The sequence below is a fragment of the Pristis pectinata genome, chromosome 6, assembly GCF_009764475.1.
Source record: "Pristis pectinata isolate sPriPec2 chromosome 6, sPriPec2.1.pri, whole genome shotgun sequence".
In the NCBI taxonomy this organism is placed as follows: domain Eukaryota; kingdom Metazoa; phylum Chordata; class Chondrichthyes; order Rhinopristiformes; family Pristidae; genus Pristis; species Pristis pectinata.
Window position 1 is genome coordinate 107246174 of NC_067410.1, and position 22859 is coordinate 107269032.

General features: G+C 45.3%; 1 long non-coding RNA gene across 1 annotated transcript; it reads left to right on the forward strand.

Annotated features, from left to right (window-relative positions):
• Positions 1-3116: 3116 nt before the first annotated feature.
• On the forward strand, positions 3117-21633 carry LOC127572072 (uncharacterized). The gene is made up of 3 exons (XR_007956556.1): positions 3117-3396; positions 8868-9212; positions 21486-21633. It is a non-coding gene; the product is annotated as an uncharacterized LOC127572072 (long non-coding RNA).
• Positions 21634-22859: the final 1226 nt, after the last annotated feature.

Consider the following 22859-nt stretch of genomic DNA (forward strand, 5'->3'; position numbering starts at 1 on the left):
TTCTAATGTTATTGACTAGTAAGCATTGCAGGTTTCATCGGCAATTAAATATCCTGGAGTTCCTTAATGAAAAGTCATTTTTGGAATGTAATTAGACAATGCTGGAACTGTTTAAGGGTTTAAGCAGAGAGAGGCAGGCAGACAGAGAGAGAAATAGACAGACAGACAGAGACAGGGAGAGAGACAGAGAGAGGCAGAGAGGCATGGAGAAAGAGAGAGAAACAGAGAGAGAGACAGAGAGAGAGGGAGACAGAGACAGACAGACAGTGAGAGAGAGAGAGAGAAAGAGAGAGAGAGAGAGAGAGATCTTGCAGTGTCCTGTCAGCAGTTATTTCAGTAATTGTTGACACTTTTGAGTCTCTTCTTTACTAAAGACCAGGAAAATGGACGGGCTATATGAACGAGACCTTGAATTGCCAAGGTATAGTAGGTTATGGACCAAGTGCTGGTAAATGTGAAAATAGGATTAGTATAAATAGGACATGATGGTAAGCATAGACATGGTGGGCCAAAGGGCCTGTTTGTGCTGTGACTCTATGGTTCCAGTTTGCCTATTTCCAAACAATCTCCTTTCATTCCAGCAGGAGCAGAGTGAGTTATTTTATGTCAGGTGGAGACACAAGAGATTCTGCAGATGCTGGAATATGGAGCAACACACAAACCACTGGAGGAACTCAGCTGGTCAGTCAGCATCTGCGGAGGGAAATGGACAGTCGACGTTTCGGGTCGAGACCCTTCATCTGGACTGATTATGTGACAAGTACCGGAGAGGGAGAGAGAGAGTGTGAGAGCGAAAGAGGGAGGGAGAGAGGGAGAGGGAGAGAAAGAGAAAGAGTCAGTGACCGGGAAAGAGACTTTCCAATTATCAGCAAGAAGTTGTGATTACACGGGGGAACTAGAGATGTAAATACATATACACGCGGGGACTTGTCTCTTCAAGAGGCCCATTGAAGCTGTGCAAATTTAACCAGCTGGAGCTGAGGTGATTATACGGAGACGAGAGATAATTGGCCACTATATCTGTGTGTCAGTCTTTATGATGATGAATCAATATTAAACTATCAACCCACGATGAGTCAAAATATTGATTTGGGCGACCTTACAATATTTTTTATTGTGGTAATTAGGTAATGTGTCATCAGTTGTACCTGTCAGTTAATTTTGCTGCTAATCATTTCTTGCTGGTAGTCACCACAGGCAGATCTAACATAAAGCAATTCCCTGACAACCAGGCCGGCAATAATATTCCAATTGCTTCATTTGCAGAGAACCTGGGGAAAATTCACATTGTTGTAGAGTGCCAAGATGGTTCCTTTGCTGGCACTCTGATCTCAGCATCACTCCAGCACCAGCACACAGTCCACTTGCAGCCCAGAGCTGAGGGAACTTGACACTTTCAGAGATCAAAGCATTAACCCAGCACATAGGGGCAATCACAAGGAAGGCATGCCAGCGTCTTTACTTTCTTAGGAGGTTAAGGAGGTTCAGCTTGGCAGCGAACATTCTAACAAACTTCTACAGATGTGCTGTTGAAAGTATCCTGACTGGTTGCATCACGGTCTGGGACGGCAATTCGAATGCGCAGCAACGTAAGAAGCTACAGAGAGAAGTGGACTCTGCCCAATACATCACGGGCACATCCCTCCCCACCATCGGTAGTATCTGCAGGAGGTGCTGCCTCAAGAAGGCAACATCTATCAACAGAGATCTCCACCATCCGGGCCATGCCATCTCCTCACAGCTACCATCGGACAGGAGGTATAGAAGCCTGAAGTCCCACACCACCAGGTTCAAGAACAGCTACTTCCCTTCAACCATTCATTTCTTGAACCAACCGGCACAACCCTAATCTCTACCTCAGTATAGCAACACTGGGACCACTTTGCATTACAATGGACTTTTTTTTTGTTCTAATTGTGTTCTTTCTCGTATAGTTTTGTCTATGTTCAGTTTACATTTTTCTTGTGAATGTTGTGCCTCTAATGCTATGAGCCTGTGATGCTGCTGCAAGTGAGTTTTTCATTGCACCTATGCACAGATGTACTTGTGCATATGACAATAAACTCGACTTTAACTTTGAGATATCTGTCTGATTTATTAAGAAGTCTGGGAAAGAGCAGGAAGCTCCTTTTATGTCTTGAACTACAGCACTTATTTTGCCAACAATTATATCAAATATATATTTTTCAATTTTTTTTCAAGATCTGGACATTGCTATCAAGGCCAGCACTTATTGCCCATCCCTAATTGCCTTGGAAAAGGTGATAGTGAACAACCAAGAGAAACAAAGGACTGCAGATGCTGGAATCTAGATGAAAAACACAATGGTGCTGGAGGAACTCAGCAGGCCAGGCAGCATCCGTTTTCTCCGCGGATGTTGCCTGACCTGCTGAGTTCCTCCAACATCGCAGTGAACCACCTTCTTGAGTCACTGCAGTGCTTTCTCTGAGCATAACAGTAATGGTATGACACAGGGGTCTCTTATTTGGAGACTGTGATTTCTGTGTCCAGACACCCCAGCTCAATGGCTGCAGTTGCAAACATTCTACTGGAGGAAATCGGAGGCACAGGAGACTGCAGATGCTGGAATCTGGAGCAACAATCTGCTGGAGGAACTCAGCGGGTCGAGCAGCATCTGTAGGGGGAGAGGAATTGTCGACGTTTCAGGTCAAAACCCGGCATCAGCAGCTCTGTCCCCAAATCGAACCCTCTCTCCTTGTCTAAGTGTAGTCACCTTCTCTGTGACCCACAACCTATGATCTACTAACTCCACAGTGGTGTTGAGTGCCTCCCAAGGTTGCGTGCAGAGTGGAATAAAGTGAACAATCCAGACATTTCTCTCATGAGCTGCTACATCCTTATCATAAATCAAGGAGCTTGCCCAGCATTTCTTTCCACATAAGAGACAATGACACACCAGCTTGTTCCTGATACCATGGTGGTACAACAGATGTCTAGCCATATGGCAACCTTCATCTATGATCCCGAAATGGGAGATTCTAACCAGGAATTAGACTCCACCTGGCAGAACACACACAATCACAAGAAAAGAAGTTGGACCAGATGGAGAGGGAGAGCTGTGTGCTCTCAGTGTCCGGCTGTCCTGCTCCTTTGCATCTTCAAGTGAAGGTCCCTGTTAACGGGTTCATTCAATACTACTTGGGCGAGGGCACCAAGGGAGTGGAGAAGGATAGAAGTCACCAAGGTGGCACTTTACGAATCGTTCTGAGATCTTTTGCATGGAGTGTTTTTTGATGCAAGCTTCGAGGATTGGTTTTGGAAGAAGATTTGTGAATTGGCACTCTAACAGGCCACTTGGGCTGCTTCGAGTGGAAGTACAGAAATCGGACAGACAATGGTCTCTCTGGGAAAGGACCTCTTTTTCGACTTCTGCTGGTGAGTGAGATTAGATAAGAGGAACGATGTGTGGAGGAAGCAGCAGTTGGGCGAGAGGTAGAGTGCCATGGTTTTAAGAGTGCAAGATAGGAAATTAAAACCAGAGGTTGTAGAATATTGGCAGGGTGACAGAGATGGGAAACCATGAGGACAGACTTCAGATCCAGGGCCATTTGAGGTGGAGAAAGCTACAGAGAAAGACTTACAAGGTGCTTTTTATGCCTCAGGGTGTCTCGAGGCACTTTACAGACAATAAAGTCCTTTAGTGACATGATACCAATGTCAGGAAGCACAGCAATAGCTTGTGCACAGCAAGATCCCACAACAGTAATGTGACATTGACCAGAGAGCCTGTTATTAGAGCACTGACCGAGGGACTAATTTAGCTCTGGAAGAACTCCTCTGCTCAGCCATGTCACTGGAGATTTTACATTTGTCTGATGGGGCCTCGGGTCCACTCCGATTTGCAGACAGTTTAGACCTACCTGGGCACGTGCGATAGACCCCAATGAACAATAATTGACTGCGACCAGCACACCGGACCATTACTGCAGCAGCCCATGTATGGAGCAGGGCAGATCCCGGTCTTGGTTTAATTTTCATTATTGTTCTTGTCTCCAGTTCTCTCAAGATTAGAAGTGAACTGCAAGGCAAATCAAGAAATTTTGACACATAATATTGGTATTGGTATTCATTTATTATTGTCACTTGTACCGAGGTACAGTGAAAAACTTGTCTTGCATACCGATCGTACAGGTCAATTCATTACACAGTGTAGTTACATTGAGTTAGTACAGAGTGCATTGATGTAGTACAGGTAAAAACAATAACAGTACAGAGTAAAGTGTCACAGCTACAGAGGAAGTGCAGTGCAATAAGGTGCATAGTCACAACAAGGTAGATAATGAGGTCAGAGTCCATCTCATCATATAAGGGAACCATTCAATAGTCTTATCACAGTGGGATAGAAGCTGTTCTTAAGCCTGGTGGTACGTGCCCTCAGGCTCCTGTATCTTCTACTTGATGGAAGAGCAGAGAAGAGAGAATGACTGGGTAGGGAGGGTCTTTGATTATGCTGGCTGTTTTGTCAAGGCAGCGAGAGGTAAAGACAGAGTCGCAGGAGGGAATCTTTTATCCTTCATAAAACCTCTAAGAAGATTATTAGTTATTAAGACATCAGCAGTTGCTTAAAAAAGTGCATAGGTTGTGAAGTAGAATTATTATCTGCAATTTTTTTTAACAAATTGAATCTCAATGTGAAGCTTTTCTTTTTGTGTTTTCACCTTATGCTTTGGGCAAGTTGTAGTTATATTGACATTTGGGTGATTGTTTGCTGGTTGAGTGCAGTTTTTGTCACAGTAACTTACTGACAATGGGAGTAGTTTTCTCAGTGAACTTCACCACAGAGTCGTAGAGTCGTACGGCATGGAAACAGGCCCTTCGGCCCAACTGATCCATTCCGACCAAGGTGCCCATCCAAGCTAGTCCCATTTGGCCCATAACCTTCTAAACCTTTCCTGTCCATGTACCTGTCCAAGTGTCTTTTAAATGTTGCTATTGTACCTGCCTCAACCACTTCCCCTGGCAGCTCATTCCACATACATACTATATTTTGTGTAAAAAAAAAGTTGCCCCTCAAGTTCCTATTAAATCTTTCCCCTCTCACCTTAAACTTATGCCCTCCAGTTCTTGACTCCCCAACCCTGGGAGAAAGACTCCACTTTCAGGAAACCATGTACTTGAACTCCTAGGTCAGTCTGTAACCAGAGGCCACACTACAATCCTATGACCCCAGCAATGAACATAAACCTTAGCTCGGGTTTGAGAAGCAACTTTGATTATACATAAATCAGAGTCAGCGAAACAGATCCTCTGCCCACTGAGTCCATGCTGACCAACAACCACCCATTTTCACTGATCCTACATTAATCCTATTTCCAGTGTTTAGATGGTTCAGACATGATAGAGAGGGATGCAAATGAGACAGGGGATTTGCAGAACTGATCACGGCTACACTTAGATTGTTTCCACTGAGAGATAGTGGCTGAGAGATAACCTGATAACATAGAACATAGAACAGTACAGCACAATACAGGCCCTTCGACCCACAATGTTGTGCCGACCTTTAAACCTCGCCTAAGACTATCTAACCCCTTCCTCCCACATATCCCTCTATTTTAAATTCCTCCATATGCTTATCTAGCAATCTCTCGAATTTGACCAATGTACCTGCATCCACCACCACCCCAGGCAGCGCATTCCATGCCCCAACCATTCTCTGGGTAAAAAACCTCCCTCTGATGTCTCCCTTGAACTTCCCACCCATTACATTAAAGCCATGCCCTCTTGTATTGAGCATTGGTGCCCTGGGAAAAGGTCTGACTGTCCACTCGATCTGTGCCTCTTATCATCTTGTACACCTCTATCATATCCTCCTTCTCTCCAATGAGTAAAGCCCTAACTCCCTTAGTCTCTCCTCATAATCCATACTCTCCAAACCAGGCAGCATCCTGGTAAATCTCCTCTGCACCCTTTCCAACGCCTCCACATCCTTCCCATAATGAGGCGACCAGAACTGGACACAGTACTCTAAGTGTGGTCTCACCAGAGTTTTGTAGAGCTGCATCATTTACAAGGCAAATTGTTTTTTCTTAAACACGGAGAGTGGTAGGTGTGTGAAACATGCTCCCAGGAGAAGTGGTAGAAGCAGATATGATAGCAACATTTCAGAAGCAGTTAGAGAGAAACATGCTGGGGAATAGAGGGATATAGACCATGTGCAGGCAGATTGGATTGCCTTTGGTTGTGCATCATGGTCAGCACAGACTTCATGGGCCGAAGGGCCTGTTCCTGTGTTGTACTGTTCTGCATTCTTTGTGCTCTCCTTATATTCTACCAATTTACAGCGGCCAATCAACCTGCCAACCTGCATGCCATTGGGGTGTGGGCAAATCAAAATAGCTGGAGAAAACCCACATGGTCACAGAAAGAAGGTGGGAGCTCTGCACAGCAGCCAGGATCGAAGCTGGCTCACTGGCAATGAGAGGCAGTAGCTCTACTAGCTGTGCCACTGTGCCATCAGTCAGATTGAAGCATGATTTGAGACAGAGGGACACTGACATAGCCCTTGGATGTCCATACAAATTAGGAGCAGGAGTGGACCACTCAACCCCTTGAGATGGGTCAACCATTGATAAGATATATCAGTCAATGTACATTGAAACATACAGTGAAATGCATCTTTTTGTGTAGAGTGTTCTGGGGGCAGCCCGCAAGTGTTGCCACGTTTCCGGCGCCAACATAGCATGCCCACGACTTCCTAACCCGTACGTCTTTGGAATGTGGGAGGAAACCGGAGCCACGGCGAAACCACGGGGAGAATGTACAAACTCCTTACAGACAGAGGCCGGAATTGAACCCAGGTTGCTGGTCCTGTAATAGCGTTACGCTAACCGCTGCACTACCGTGCCTGCCATTGAATACGACCATGGATGATTAGACTGCAACCTCAAGCCCAGAATCCGAAGTCCTTTGGAAGCTGTCATTGATGGTAGCTGCCACTGGGCGCAAAACAAGCAGCCACACGCAATAATGGGAAACTGGGCTGTAATCTGTTGTTAAGTGAAGATGCTGGAAATCTGAATTAAAAATGCTCAGCATGTCAGACGTATCTATGGAAAGAGAAACAGAGTTAATGTTTCAAGTTGAAGACCCTTCAGCCAAGCTGGGAAGGAGAGAAAGCAAGTAAGTTTGAGGTTGCAGAGAGGGAGGGGGATGGCTGGATGGATAGGACAAAAGGAATGTCTCTGATAGGGTGAGGCAAGGGTTGCCTTGGACATAAACTGTTGGTGAAACCATCCATTTGATAGATTAATGTGGGTAGTTAGGGAGAAGGGGAAGGCAGACAAAGAGACATGTAAAAGTTGTTCAATGCAGATTGACCTGACCAAGGTGTCAACAATTACATAAGAGCCTGATGGGTAAGGCAAAGGTAAGGGGTTTCCAATCAAGTCCGAAACTAGAGCCCAGAAATGGCTAACTCATAATGGATCCACTTTAGAATTCGGGGGAAGCTTCTTTCCTGAGGAACTTCAGCTCACTGTCACTTGGGATCGTTGAGGTGAAAGTTACAAGAGAAAGCTAGACGGAAGACAAGGAGAAAAGAACTTTGCAGATCGAGTTAATGTGGAAGATGCTTGCATGCAGCATAAAGCATTTGGATGGATCAGCCTGTATCAGACTGTTTATTCACATGTGTTCATTGGAATTCACATCCTATCCTGCCTCCTCTTCTCCCTCTCTCCACAAGTAGCCCTGTATATATTTGCATCAGCCTACAAAATAGATTTTGAACCACCAATCAACCCCCAGGCTCAAATCCCAGCTTCAATGCTGAATTATTAAAATCCACATTTCCCAATCTGGACATCTCCCACTATTTTCTGTTTCATTTCACAACACCGTACCAGATGCATAAGATTCCCTTGCAATGCCAATCCCACAGCAGTGAGCCAACCAGGCCTTGGTTAAAGTCACATCCTAAAGGACTGCATCTCCACCAAAGCAGCAGGTCCTCAGCGAGTTCCTTGCCTTGGGTTCCGTGCACTTGATCCAAGAATCAAGAGCACATCTGACTGGGGTAAACCGACACCATGAGTAAACCACCTTCTGCATCAAGTTCAAGTTTATTGTCATGAGCAATAATGGGCCAGGGTATAAATGCCATGAAAATTAGCTTTTAGCAGCAGCAGCTCAGTACATTAACATAGACTTACATTAACATAATTTCTACATGAACCCATGAACCCCTGTTATTCCTTTTTTTTGCACTATTTATTTATTTTGTAATTTATAGTAATTTTATGCCTTTGCACAGTACCACTGCTGCCAAACAACACATTTCACACCATAAAATCAGTGTTAATAAATCTGATTCTGATTTACATGACAAAATAAACACAATGACATGTGCAAGTTGAGCAAGAAAAAAAGAAAAATAGAAAGAGAAAAAGAATATAGTCTAAAATATACAGAAGTATAGACCATCGCCAGTGACCCGGGTTCAAATCCAGCCGCTGTCTGTAAGGAGTTTGTGCGTTCTCACCGTGTGTGCGTGGATTTCCTCCGGGTGCTCCGGTTTCCTCCCACATTCCAAAGACGTACGGGTTAGGAAGTTGTGGGCATGCTATGTTGGTGCCGGAAGCGTGGCGACACTTGCGGGCTGCCCCCAGAACACTCCACGCAAACGATGCATTTCACCGTGTGTTTCGATGTACATGTGACTAATAAAAATCTTATCTTATCTTCTGTGGCTTGATCAGATGAACACACCTGTTACATGAATGAGAACAATTTAGGTCACACATATAGGGTTGTCAAAACTCCTAGATCACCCTGAATTCTCCAGAATTTGAAGGTCCACCTGCAAGGAATTGTCACAGGTAAAACTCACTCTTTCATTTTCTTTTCAGACATCTCTCAATTTTGGGCCAGAAAACGGAAATGTTGATTGACTGTCAACAATCATCCAATTGAACAATGGGTCTTGAAGATGGATGTGTTGGGCAGCCAATGGTGGGAAGCACTGGGGAGAGGGGTGGGACAGTTGGTGGCAGGAAGTCATATGGAAAGCCGCCAAGCAGAGTTGGCAACTGTCATCCTCACACCAGCCATCCTTCTGTGAGTGAGTGAGACTTGATGCCTGCAGCCAAGTACTGCCTTGTCCTTTATTAATCTGGATTGGATTCAAATTGGGGCATCGAGGATTGTGTTCCAAACCACAGCAGATGTCATTCCGTGGTTCCCCAGTAATCCAGGTAAAGTATGGTCAATTCCCTTGTGCTGGGGCTCAAGTTGATTTTTTTTTTGCATTGGAGGAGACATATGGATGTGACAAGAGTAAAAGAACAGAGAGATGGCAAACTGCAAACAATTTATAATCTACCTTCACTAAGTGCACAATTTCCTCTGTCCAGTAGTAATATCTACAGAATATTCAGGTTGGATTTTAACTCTCCCTCCCTCCCACAACAGGGCTTCTGCCAGTTAAAATCGAACTGGAAATGAGATGCATTTCACTGTGCGTTTCGATGTACATGTGACTAATAAAGATATCTTATCTTATCTTAGATATGTTGACTTCCTCATCTTCTACAAAGCTGTATGAAAAACAAGATGATGCTGGAGGAACTCAGCAGGCCAGGCAGCATGCGTGGAGAAAAACAGGCGGTTAACATTTCAGGTCAGGACCTTTCTTCAGGACTGAAGATAGGAAAAGGAGAGCCCAATATATAGGAGGGAAAAGCAGAGCAGTGATAGGTGGACAAAATAGGGGAGGCAGGGTGGGCGCAGGGTGGTGATAGGTAGATGCAGGTAAGAGATAGTGAAAGGCAGGTGTGGGGGAGGAGGAGAGAGTAGATCCACCGGGGATGGTTCAAAGGAGAGAAAGGGGAAAAAAAGGTAGAAAAAAGGATGCTAGGAAAGGGAAGGAGAGAAGAATTACGGTGGGGCGGTGGGTGGGGAAGGGAGGTGGGGATTACTTACAGTGGAAGAATTCAATGTTCATGCTGTTAGGCTGCAAGGTTCCAAGATGGAAAGTGAGGTGCTGTTCATCCAGTTTGCGCTCGGAATTCTCCTGGCAGTGGAGGAGGCCGAGGACTGACATGTCAGTGATAGTGTGGGAGGGGGAGTTGGTGACTTCCCTGTTGCCAATCACTTCAACTCCCCTCCTCCCCCGCACCTGCCTATCACTATCTCTTACCTGCATCTACCTATCACCATCTTGTGCCCACCGCGCCTCCCCTCTTTTGTTCACCCCTCACTGCTCTGCTTTTCCCTCCTAGATTGTGGGCTTCCTCTCTTCCTATCTTCAGTCCTGAAGAAGGGTCCTGACCCAAAACGTTGACCGCTTGCTTTTCTCCACGGATGCTGCCTGACCTGCTGAGTCCCTCCAGTATCATCGTGTTTTTCATCTGGATTCCAGCATCTACAGTACTTTATTTGTCTCATATTAGAGCCACATCTGACAGCAGGATCCACTTCAAGTTATCAAGTCAAGTAATGAAATTCAAGTCGAGTTTATTGTCATGTCCACAAATACGGTGAGGTACAGGTATAGTGAAAAACTTGCTTGCAGCAGCATCACAGGCACATAAGTACAGACAACACACAGAATATAAATTTTACATAAATTATAGAAGACAGTGAAGAGAGAGAGAGAGAGGACAGTGAAAAAAACAAGACATAAGTGCAAAAGAAAAGGCGCATTCAGAGACAAATCAATGATAGTGCAAGAGGTGGTGCGTAGTGTTCCTTTGCTGAGGTAGGGTTAGGGTTGTGCAGGTCGGTTCAAGAACCTGATGGTTGTAGGAAAGTAGCTGTTCCTGAACCCGGTGGTGTGGGACTAAAATTGTGCCATCAAGTTTGGGTGAAGTCATCAGATAAAGTGGGATCTGCTATCTTAAACAGAGCAGTGGTTCCATGGGGATGAGTTTACTTAAGAGGAGCCTGGGCCAGGGAGTTTCGGTATGCTCTTGCTTATATCAGAGCAAGGATGGGTTTCTGCTTGGGCATCTCGATGCCTAGGCAGAGAAGGTGAAAACACCAGGCACCCATTGCTATTTAATCTGGCCATGGAAAACATCTAGTTCACCAAGGAACTCCGAGACCTAGGACTCAACACCTCCCTCTGTAACTGGATCCTTGACTTTCTAACAAACAGACCGCAATCAGTGAGGATAGGCAGCAATACCTCCGGCACGATTATTCTCAACACTGGTACCCCACAAGGCTGCGTCCTCAGCCCTCTACTCTACTCCCTATACACTCATGACTGTGTGGCCAGATTCTGCTCTAACTCCATCTGCATGTTTGAAGATGATACCACCATTGTAGGCCGTATCTCAAACATCGATGAGTCAGAGTACAGGAAGGAGATAGAGAGCTTAGTGGAATGGTGTCATGACAACAACCTTCCCCTCAATATCAACAAAACAAAAGAGCTGGTCATGGACTTCAGGAAAGGGGGCGGTGTACATGCACCTGTCTACATCAAGGGTGCTGAGGTTGAGAGGGTTGAGAGCTTCAAGTTCCTGGGAGTGAACCTCACCAACAGCCTGTCCTGGTCAAATCATGTAGATGCCATGGCCAAGAAAGCTCACTAGCACCTCTACTTCCTCAGGAAGCTAAAGAAATTTGGTTTGTCCCCTTTGACTCTCACCAACTTTTACCGATGCACCATAGAAAGCATCCTATCTGGATGTATCACGGCTCGACACGGCAACTGCTCTGCCCAGGACCGCAAGAAGCTGCAGAGAATTGTGGACACAGCCCAATGCATCACAGAAACCAGCCTCCCCTCCTTGGACTCTGTCTTTACCTCTTGCTGTCTTGATGTAGCAGCCAGCATAATCAAAGACCCCACCCACCCGGGACATTCTCTCTTCTCTCCTCTTCCATCGGGTAGAAGATACAGGAGCCTGAGGGCACGTACCACCAGATTTAAGGACAGCTTCTACCCCACTGTGATAAGACTATTGAACGGTCCCCTTATATAATCAGATGGACTATGACCTCACCATCTACCTTGTTGTGACCTTGCACCTTATTGCACTGCACTTTCTCTGCAGTTGTGACAGTTTACTCTGTACTGTTATTGTTTTTACCTGTACTACATCAATGCACTCTGTACTAACTCAATGTAACTGCACTGCGTAATGAATTGACTTGTATGTTCGGTTTGTAAGACGTTTTTCACTGTACCTCTTTACAAGTGACAATACCAATACCAATACCAAGTCTTCTTCACGGAAGATAGCATGCTAAATCCATCAGTCCAACCCATGCAACACTCCACAAAATCATAGAGTGGAAACAGGTCCATAGCCCACTGAGACCGTTCTGACCATTTTTATACTAATCCTGCCCTAACGTATTTTATTCTCCCCACATTTCCATTGACCCCCTCTTTATTCTACTACTCACTCAGACATTAGGGGCAATTTACAGTGGCCAATTAATCTCTCAACATGTATATTTTTGGGATGCAGGAAGAAACCAGAACACCCGTGGGAAACCCAAGTGGTCACAGGGAGAATGTGGCAGTACGAAGTGGTCAGACCAGGAAGTGGGGAATGATCACAAGACCAAAATCTGAGGAAGGTGAAGTTCTCCAGGGGGCTGAAGGACTGGAGGAGATCACAGCTATCATTGGTTTGGGGTCGGGTTTAAGGCTACAGAGTGATTGGACCCAGGAATGCAATGTTTGAAATCAAGACACTGCTATACTGTGTAGGTAGTTGTTACAGGGTTCTTGAGTTACAGGAACATGGTGCGATTCAGGATATGATCAACGAAGATTAATTTCCTTTCAAGCTTGTGGAGAATGAAGGATACCAGAAGAGTGGTGCTATGGATGTGTTTTTCTTTCACAATAGCAAGCCAAGCCAACAACTCAGCTTGTAGTGTGGAATCATAAAATCAGAGAGTACTGTCACACCCAGTGAGTCCATTTGGTCTATCCAATCAATGTCAGCTCTCAGATCAGACTCTATGGGCCAAATGGCCTAATTCTGCTCCAATGTTTTATGGTCTTTAGAAGGGCAATTCAATTTGACTTATTAAGATAAGATATCTTTATTAGTCACATGTACATCGAAACACACAGTGAAATGCATCTTTTACGTAGAGTGTTCTGGGGGCAGCCTGCAAGTGTCGCCACGCTTCCAGCGCCAACACAGCATGTCCACAACTTCCTAACCTGTACGTTTTTGGAATGTTGGAAGAAACCGGAGCACCCAGAGGAAACCCACGCAGACACGGGGAGAACGTACAAACTCCTTGCAGACAGTGGCCGGAATTGAACCAGGGTCGCTGGTGCTGTAATAGCGTTGTGCTAACCTCTACACTACCGTGCCTGCCCACACCAAGATCCCCGCAAATTCTCCTTCATATAACCGTCCAATTCCCTCTTGAAGCCTCGTCATCCTTCACTACGTTAGATGATGAATGTCAGTGGTAACCATTCATTCGCATTTGGGACTTCCCAGTGTATCCCAGAGGCTAATCTTCATGGATTACAAATTAAAGAGGGGACATCATTGGTCAGATGCTTTGGGACAGGGATGTGAACCTTGCAGTCAGAAGGTTGCAAGTTGAAGCTGTGACCAACCTCCAGACCAGTGGGAGTACAATGTTATCAGGCAACAAATCTGTTAAGATAAATACTGGAATTGCCTGAGGTACATACCTGAAGAGGAGGTATTGAACTTTGGGAGATTAAATGTAAAGGATAAATACACAGTTAATGTACAGAAGGATCTTGGGCTCCAAGTCCATAGTTCCCTCACAAATTGACAGTGCGGTAAAGAAGGCATACAGCATGCTTGCCTTTATTGGTCAAGGCACTGAGTTCAAGAGTCAGGAAGTTACATTGCAGCTTCATAAAACTCTGGTTAGGCCGCATCTGGAGTATTGCATTCAGTTCTGGTCGCCCCATTATAGGAAAGATGTGGAGGCTATGGCGAGGGTGCAGAAGAGGTTTACCAGGATGCTGCCTGGATAAGAGGGAATGGGCCAAAACAAGAGTTCGGACAAACTAGGGCTGATTTCTCTGGAGCGTTGGAGGCTGAAGGGAAACCTGATAGAAGTTTATAAAACTATGAGAGGCATCGATAGACAGCTGGTATCTTTTCCTCAGGGTTGAAATGTCTAATACTAGAGAGCATACATTTAAGGTAAGAGAGTGAAAGTTGTGCAGGGCAAGTTTTTTTACACAGAGAGTGGTGGGTGCCTGAAGTGCGCTGCCTAGGGTGGTGGTGGAGGCAGATGTGATAAGAGGTGCTTAAAAGGCCCTTAGATAGACACATGAATGTGCAGAGAATGGAGGGATCTAGGTTATGTGCAGACAGAAACAATTATTTAAATTAGGCATCATTAACATTTAGTTCAGCACAACATTATGGGCCGAAGGGCCTGTTCCTCTGCTGTACTATGCTGTTCTATGAGTCAAGCAATCTCCTCAGTTGACAACCTTAACTGGCTATTTCCTTGACTCTGGGACCCAGTAGTCATTTATCTCAATGTGGGACCCTCTATGGCCTCCTTCACCACCTTATCTACCTGTGTTGCCACTTTCAAGGAACTATCGACCTGGACCCTTAGTTCTCTCCGATCATCCTGTGTAACTATAGCTTGCATGCTTTGCAGCAGTATAACACAGGAGCAGGCCCCTCAGCCCGCCATGTCTGTGCTGAGTACAATGCCAAATTAAACTAATCCCGCATTCCAGCACATGGCCCATAACCCTCCATTCCCAGACCATTCATGTACCTGTCTCAGAATCAGGTTTATTGTCACTGACATATAGAACATAGAACAGTACAGCACAGAACAGGCCCTTCGGCTCACAATGTTGTGCTGACATAGCTATTCCCTCCTACCTACAGAATGCCCATATCCCTCTATTTTCCTCTCATTCATGTGCCCATCCAAACCCCTCTTAAAAGCCCCCAGTGAACTTGCCTCCACCACCTGATCAGACAATGCATTCCAGGTATGAACCACTCTCTCAGTAAAAAACTTACCCCTCACATCTGTTCTGAACCTACCCCCCTCACCTTAAATGCATGCCCTCTGGTATTGGATCGCTCAATAATGGGGAAAAGATATTGCTTGTCCAGCCTATCTATGGCCCTCATAATTTTATACACTTCCAACAGATCACCCCTCAGCCTCCACCGCTCCAGAGAAAAGAGCCCAAGTCTGTCTGGCCTCTCCTGATAGCACATGGCCATCTAATCCAGGCAGCATCCTAGCAAACCTCCTCTGCACCCTCTCCAAAGCCTCAACATCCTTCCTATAGTGAGGTGACCAGAATTGCACGCAATACTCTAAATGCGGCCTAACCAGAGTTCTATATGTCGTGAAATTTGTTGTTTTGCAGCAACAGTACAGCGCAAGACATAAAAATTACTATAAGTTACACAAATAAATAAATAGTGCAAAAGAGGAATAACGAGGTGGTGTTGATGGGTTCATGGACCGTTCAGAAATCTGATGGCAGAGGGGAAGAAGCTGTTCCTGAAACATTGAGTGTGGGTCTTCAAGCTCCTGTACCTTCTCCCTGATGGTAGTAACATGAAGAGGGCATGTCCCGGATGGTGAGGGTCCTTAGTGATGAATGTCTAAATGCCTCTTATATGCAACTGTCGTATCTGCTTCCACCACTTCTCATGTCACATCTGGATTCGACTGTGAAACGCTTTGGAAAGGGCTGAAGCTGTGAAAAGTGCTGCAGAGTTTTCATGGATCAAATTTTAGTTTCCCTTTAAGGAGAAATAAGTAACCAGATAACATTGGTAGCGGGTGTTCAGCCAGTTCTGCAGCAGGTAATGTCTATGGATAACTACACCTCTCATTGGTAAGTTTCAGCGGGGAGCGGGTGGGGGAGAAGGGCAGTGTTGAGGGAGTGCTGAACCGTCAGAAGATAAGATACCTTTATTAGTCACATATGCATCGAAACACACAGTGAAATACACCTTTTGCGTAGTGTGTTCTGGGGGCAGCCCGCAAGTGTTGCCATGCTCCCGGCGCCAACATAGCACGCCCACAACTTCCTAACCCATACGTCTTTGGAATGTGAGAGGAAACCGGAGCACCCAGAGGAAACCCATGCAGACACGGGGAGAATGTACAAACTCCTTGCAGACAGCGGCCGGAATTGAACCCTGGTCGCTGGCGCTGTAATAGCGTTACACTAACCGCTGCACTACCGTGCCTGCCTGTGCAGTGCAGAAGTGCTGTCGATGTGACGAGCTGCAAATCCTATCTGCCCTTGCAAAAGACTTGGCATTACCCCAAAGGAAAGCAGGAGAGCCCTCCGCAGTGCCTCAAATGACACCCATCCCAGAATCAATCTCACCAATACAGCACAAGTAAAAGCCTCGGCGACACTTGCTCAGAAAGCAGGCAGTAAATCAACCACAGTTCAAGAATAAACTTAAAGTGTTTTACAATGAATGAAGTCCACCTTGGCCATTCAAATCGTTTGATACTCCATCAAGCTGCAATCATTTCAGATGACTCATTGCTGGGCCAATAATTGTGAGGTGTGTTATCTGGCACTTATCGTGATTTGAGTTAGCGGAGATTTCATAACATAATAGCTTCAGCACAGATCTCTCTACTGATTACTCACTGAGTACCATAGAAAATGTGATGGTAGAAAGAATCATCATTGAATGCTTCACAATGCCCAAGGACCTGCAGTACAAAGATTCCACATTATAACTGCAGCTGACATTAAAACTCAAAATTCCTCTGTGACCTGTGTGTGTGTGGAGCCCTGGATGATGAATCTTGCTTTGTCCCTCCAGTACTGGAGGTCACTCTACTGCAGGAATGTTGGGATGGGGATAGGGCTATTGAGGGTTAGGTACGGTAATACCACAGAAATATTAGAACATAGAACAGTACAGCACAGGAATAGGCCCTTTGTCCCACAGTGTCTGTGCCGAGTATGATACCAGTCCAAACTAATCCCTTCTGCCTGCACATGATCCATATCCCTCCATTTCCTGCATATTCATGTGTCTATCTAAAAGCCTCCTAAACACCACTAGCCTCTATCATATCTGCTTCCTCTACCATCCCTGGCAGCGCGTTCCAGGCGCCCACCACCCTCTGTGTAAAAAAAACCTGCCCCACACATACCCTTTAAACTTTCCCCCTCTCACCTTAAACTGTGCTCTCTAGAGAGGAGTAGATTGGGTAGACAATCTGAATCTTTTACCCAGGGTAGAAATGTCAAATACTCAAGGACATGCATTTAAGGGGAGAGGGGGGAAAGTTTAGGAGAGATGTCCAGGGCAAGTGGTGGGTACCTGGAACAGGCTGCCAGGGGTGGTGGTGGAAGCAGACACAATAGTGGTGTTTAGGAAGCTGATAGACTCATGAATATGGAGGGACGTGGATCATGTACAGGAGGAACAGGTGGACATTGGATAATGAGATCAGTAAATGCAAGCAGATGAATTAGGAGCAGGATCTTTGGATATTTTTAAGGTAGACTCATAGACTCATACAGCACAGAATCAATCCCTTTGGCCCATCAGATCTATGCTGACCTTTTTACCCATCTGCACTAATCTCATTTGCCCGTATCCTTTTCATTAAGATATCTTTATTAGTCACATGTACATCAAAACACACAGTGAAATGCATCTTTTGCGTAGAGTGTTCTGGGGGCAGCCCGCAAGTGTCGCCACGATTCTGGCACCAACATAGCATGCCCACAACTTCCTAACCCATACGTCTTTGGAATGTGGGAGGAAACCGGAGCACCCGGAGGAAACCCACGCAGACACGGGGAGGACGTACAAACTCCTTACAGACAGTGGCCGGAATTGGCGCTGTAATAACGTCACGCTAACCGCTACACTACCGTGCCAGGACACATTAAGACATGGCAGTCCAACCGAAGGGTCTCAACCTGAAATATCGACTATTTCCCCCCACAGATGCTGCCTGACCCGCTGAGTTCCTCCAGCGTTTTGTGTGTTGCTCCAGATTCCAGCATCCGCAGAATCTCTCGTGTCTCCTCTTAAGTGACTGTCTAAATACCTCTCAAATCTAGTGAATGTATCTGATTCAACCACCTCCTCTGGAGGCACATTCCAGTTATCAACAACTCTCTGTGGAAAAAAAAACCCTCAGATTCCACTTTAAAACTCCAACATCTCACCTTAAACCTCTGCCCTTTTGTTTCTGATACCTCCACCATGGGAAAAAGATTTTGGCTCTCTACCCTATCTGTGCCTCTCATAATATCATATACTTCTATCATGTCACCCCTCAGCCTCCTTCACTCCAGGGAAAACAAACCCAGCCTATCCAATCGTTTCTCATAACTAAAGTCCTCCAATCCAGGCAGTGTCCCTGTGATTCTCCTCTGCACTCTCTCCAGTGCAATCACATCCTTCCACATCCTCCAAGGCCGCACTTGGAGTACTGCGCACAGTACTCCAAGTGCAGCCTAACCACTGTTTCGTAAAACTGCAGTGTAATACCCCAACTCTTATATTCTCTGCACTGACCTGTGAAGGCAGGCATACCATGTGTCTCCTTCACCACCCTGTCTACCTGCGTTGGCACTTACAAGGAACTATGGACGTGGACCTCTGGTTCTCTCTGATGATCAACATTCCTTAGTGCCCTACCATTTATTGTATACATCCTACCTCTATTTAGTTAGTAAATGGGTTAGTAAGTTTTCTGATGTCACGAAGGTTGGTGGTGTTGTGGATAGTGTAGAAGGTTGCTGTAGATTATAACAGGACCTTGATAGGATGCAGAGCTGGGCTGAGGAGTGGCAGATGGAGTTCAACCTGGAAAAGTGTGAAGTGATACACTTTGGAAGATCGAATTAGAAGGCAGAATACAAGGTTAATGGCAGGACTCTTAACAGTGTGGAGGAACAGAGGGATCTAGGAGTCTACGTCCGTAGATCCCTAAGGTTGCCGCGCAGGTCAATAGGGTTGTTAAGAAGGCGTATGGTATGTTGGCCTTCATTAGTCGGAGTATTGAGTTCAAGAGTCACGAGGTAATGTTGCAGCTCTATAGAACTCTGGTTAGACCACACTTGGAGTATTGTGTTCAGTTCTGGTCGCCTCATTACAGGAAGGATGTGGAAGCTTTAGGGAGGGTGCAGAGGAGATTTACCAGGATGTTGCCTGGATTGGAGACCATGTCTTATGAGGATAGGTTGAGTGAGCTAGGGCTTTTCTCTTTGGAGAGAAGGAGGATGAGAGGTGACTTGATAGAGGTGCACAAGATGATGAGAGGCATAGATCGAGTGGACAGTCAGAGACTTTTTCCCAGGGCAAAAATGGCTAACACAAGGGGACATAATTTTAAAGTGATTGGAGGAAGGTATAAGGGGGATGTCAGAGGTAAGTTTTTTACACAGAGAGTTGTTGATGCATGGAATACACTTTCGGCAGATGTGGTGGGAGCAGATACATTAGGGACATTGAACAGAGTCTTAGATAGACACATGAATGATAGAAAATTGGGGGCTATGTGGGAGGGAAGGGTTAGATAGATCATAGAGTAGGATAAAATGTCGGCACAACATCATGGACCGAAGGGCCTGTACTGTGTTGTAGTGTTCTATGTTCTATTTGACTTCCCAAAATGCATCACCTCGCACTTGTCAGGGTTAAATTCCACCCGCTAATGGTCCGGTCCCACCAACGTTCCAACTGATCTATGTCCTTCTGTAAGACTAGTGAAAATGAATGTTTAAATGTTGGTGTGGAGTTAGTGGACTGAAGAACCTGTTTCCATGCTGTGTGGTTCCAAGACTTTATGGTGCAAACAGAATGAATCAGACCTTCCAACTGACAATTGGAAAGGTATCTGAGGGAAAATAATTCAGAGAGCTGTGCGGAAAGAGCAGAGAGGTGAGACAGATGGGATTGCTCTACGCTGAGCTGTCATGGACTGGATGGGTTGAGTTCAAGAGTCAGCCCTCTTCACATTACTACCATCAGGGAGGAGGTACAGGAGCCTGAAGACCCACACTCAATGATTCAGGAACAGATTCTTCCCCTCCGCCATCAGATTTCTGAATGGTCCAGGAACCCAGGGACTACCTCATTAATCCTTCCTTGGGCAATCTTTATTTATTTATTTATTTTTGTGTTTTATAGATTTTTATGTCTTTGCACTGTACTGCTGCCGCAAAACGACAACTTTCATGTCCTATGTCAGTGATAATAAATCTGATTCTGATTGTGGAAGTTATGTTGCAGCTTTATGAAACTCTGATTCGGCCGCATCGGGAGTATTGCATTAAATTCTGGTCGCCCCATTATAGGAAGGACGTGGAGGCTTTGGAGAGGGTGCAGAAAGGTTTACCAGAATGCTGCCTGGATTAGAGGGCATGTGCTATAAGGAGAGGTTGGACAAACTTGGGTTGTTTACTCTGGAGCAGCCGAGGCTGAGGGGAGACCTGATAGAAGTTCATAAGATTATGAGGGGCATAGATAGGGTAGACAGCTGGTATCTTTTTCCCAGGGTTGAAATGTCTAATACTGAGAGGGCATGCACTTAAGGTGAGAGGGGATGTTCAAAAGAGATTGGCGGGACAAGTTTTTTACACAGAGAATGATGGGTGCCTGGAATGCGCTGCCAGGGATGGTGGCGGAAGCACATACGATAGAGGCATTTAAAGAGGCTCTTGGATAGGCACATGAATACGCAGAGAATGGAGGGATACAGACATTGTGTTGGCAGGAATGACTAGTTTAATTAATTCAGCACAACATCGTGGACCAAAGGGCCTGTTCCTGTGCTGTACTGTTCTATGGTTTGTTACTATCATCGGGGAGGAGGTACAGGAGCCTGAAGACCCACACTCAGCGTTTCAGGAACAGCTTCTTCCCCTCCGCCATTCTGAACGGTCCGTGAACCCATGAACACTACCTTGTTATTCCTCCTTTGCATTATTTATTTATTTTTGTGACTTATTGTAATTTTTATGTCTTTATGTCTTGCACTGTACTGCTACTGCAAAACAACACATTTCACAACGTATGTTAGTGATAATAAATCTGATTCTGATTCCACCAACCTGTGCAGCCACTTTCAGGGAGATAAGTCTCAGCATAAAAAGGCTCGTTTCGTCCTGCTATATCCGCTGGTGAAACGGCGATGGGGAGTGGAGGTTGAAGCCCCAGAGAGACAAGAGTGATTGGTGTTAAATCAGTCGACGTATCTGAATGCAGATTTGTCAATGGGCCTACATTAACTCTGAACCAACAAAAGGCCTGTGTGAAAAGTTAAGGAGTGTAAATGAGTTTGAGTAATTGTATTTCCATCCCCGCCTTGCACAGTTGATCATTGGCATACAATGTGGTTGACAAGCTGTAATGTACTGCCATGGTTTGCTCCCCATGGTAACCAGAACAAGAACTCAGAAAAACTCAGCACTCTTGTGTCCATACAGCTGTACAAGATGCCTCAACAAAGGCCTCAATTTAAAAAGGCTTACATTGTTATTCTGACTTGCTTTTGCTTTAATTCTTCAGGTTCTCGTCTGCTGGATTTTTATTTCATTTTTGTCACTGAATTATGAAGCGGAGATTTGGAAAAGAAAATAATTGAAATGAGAAAATGTACCGAAAGTTGAAAATAAAAATCCTCCAATGTCGTTTTGCATGCTCGACAGCGTCTAACAAAATGATTTGGAGAGGGACATGTGCATTTGGTTAAAGGCTGCACTGCATCAGAGATTAGGAAGTAGTGAAGTGAAAGGTATGAAACAGGAAGAGACCATTTAGCCCTTAAACCATGAATGATAGAGAAATGGAGAAGGAAGTTACTCTGCCTGCTCACGTTCAATGGTTACGGGATGTTATGTCATACCTAAATTTAGAGAAGATCTGTTGTTCAATTTCTGAATCTAACTTAGACTTTCAAACATTGTGGGGACCTTTTTTGAACTATTTTCAAAACCTTTAATCTGGTGGTTAAGGTACAGATATTGGCTGATATCATTATATGTTAAGGGTTTTTCCTTTGTAGCGACTCACCGCACCGGCATCGAACAGGCTCCCGACATCGCGATGTCGTCAGAGGCCCCGATCCAAGATAGCGTGGGGCCCTCCTTCTTCCCCAGTGTTGGGCTGGGAAAGCTCACGCGCGGGAAGGTCAGGTGACATGCGCGTGATGTCAGCGCGGGAACAGTAGCGCGGGAAGTTTTCGGTATTAAAGGCGCACCACGCCCCGGTCGGCATTCGACCTTCGATTTCGAAACCAGTGACTCTGTGTCTTCATTTGGTAGTGTGTAGCTAGCCGCTACACCTTGTCCTTTTTTTTACCAAACAGCTTCGGTCTTGGTAGTGGGTTTAGATTATTTTTATAATAAAATTATTCCAATTTATTCATTATTAATAATCATTTTTGATTACTAATATAGGGTATTGTGATTTCAAGTATGATTTAACACAATGTATTTAGTAGTACTTTTAACTTTTTGATTCATGTACTCTGTATTTTCTTTGCAGAATTAATAAAAATATTGTAAGGAGAAATGGAGGGCTCTGTGGGAGGGAAGGGTTAGATAGATCTTCGAGCAGGATAAAATGTCGGCACAATATCGTGGGCCGAAGGGCCTGTACTGTGCTGTAATGTTCTGTGTTAAACCTATTCCATCGCTCAGTAAGATCATGGTTGATCTGTTCCTTTGTATATTTTAATTCCGATATATTTAATGTAGCTGCAATGGAGACACAGGAGACTGCAGATGTTGGGATCTGGAGCAGCAAACAATCTGCTGGAGGAACTCAGCAGGTCGAGCAGCATCTGTTGGGGGGGGGGGGGGGGGAAGGAATTGTCGGCGTTTTGGGTCGAGACCCTGCGCTGAGACTGAAAGTGGAGAGGGGAGATGGCCGGTATAAAGA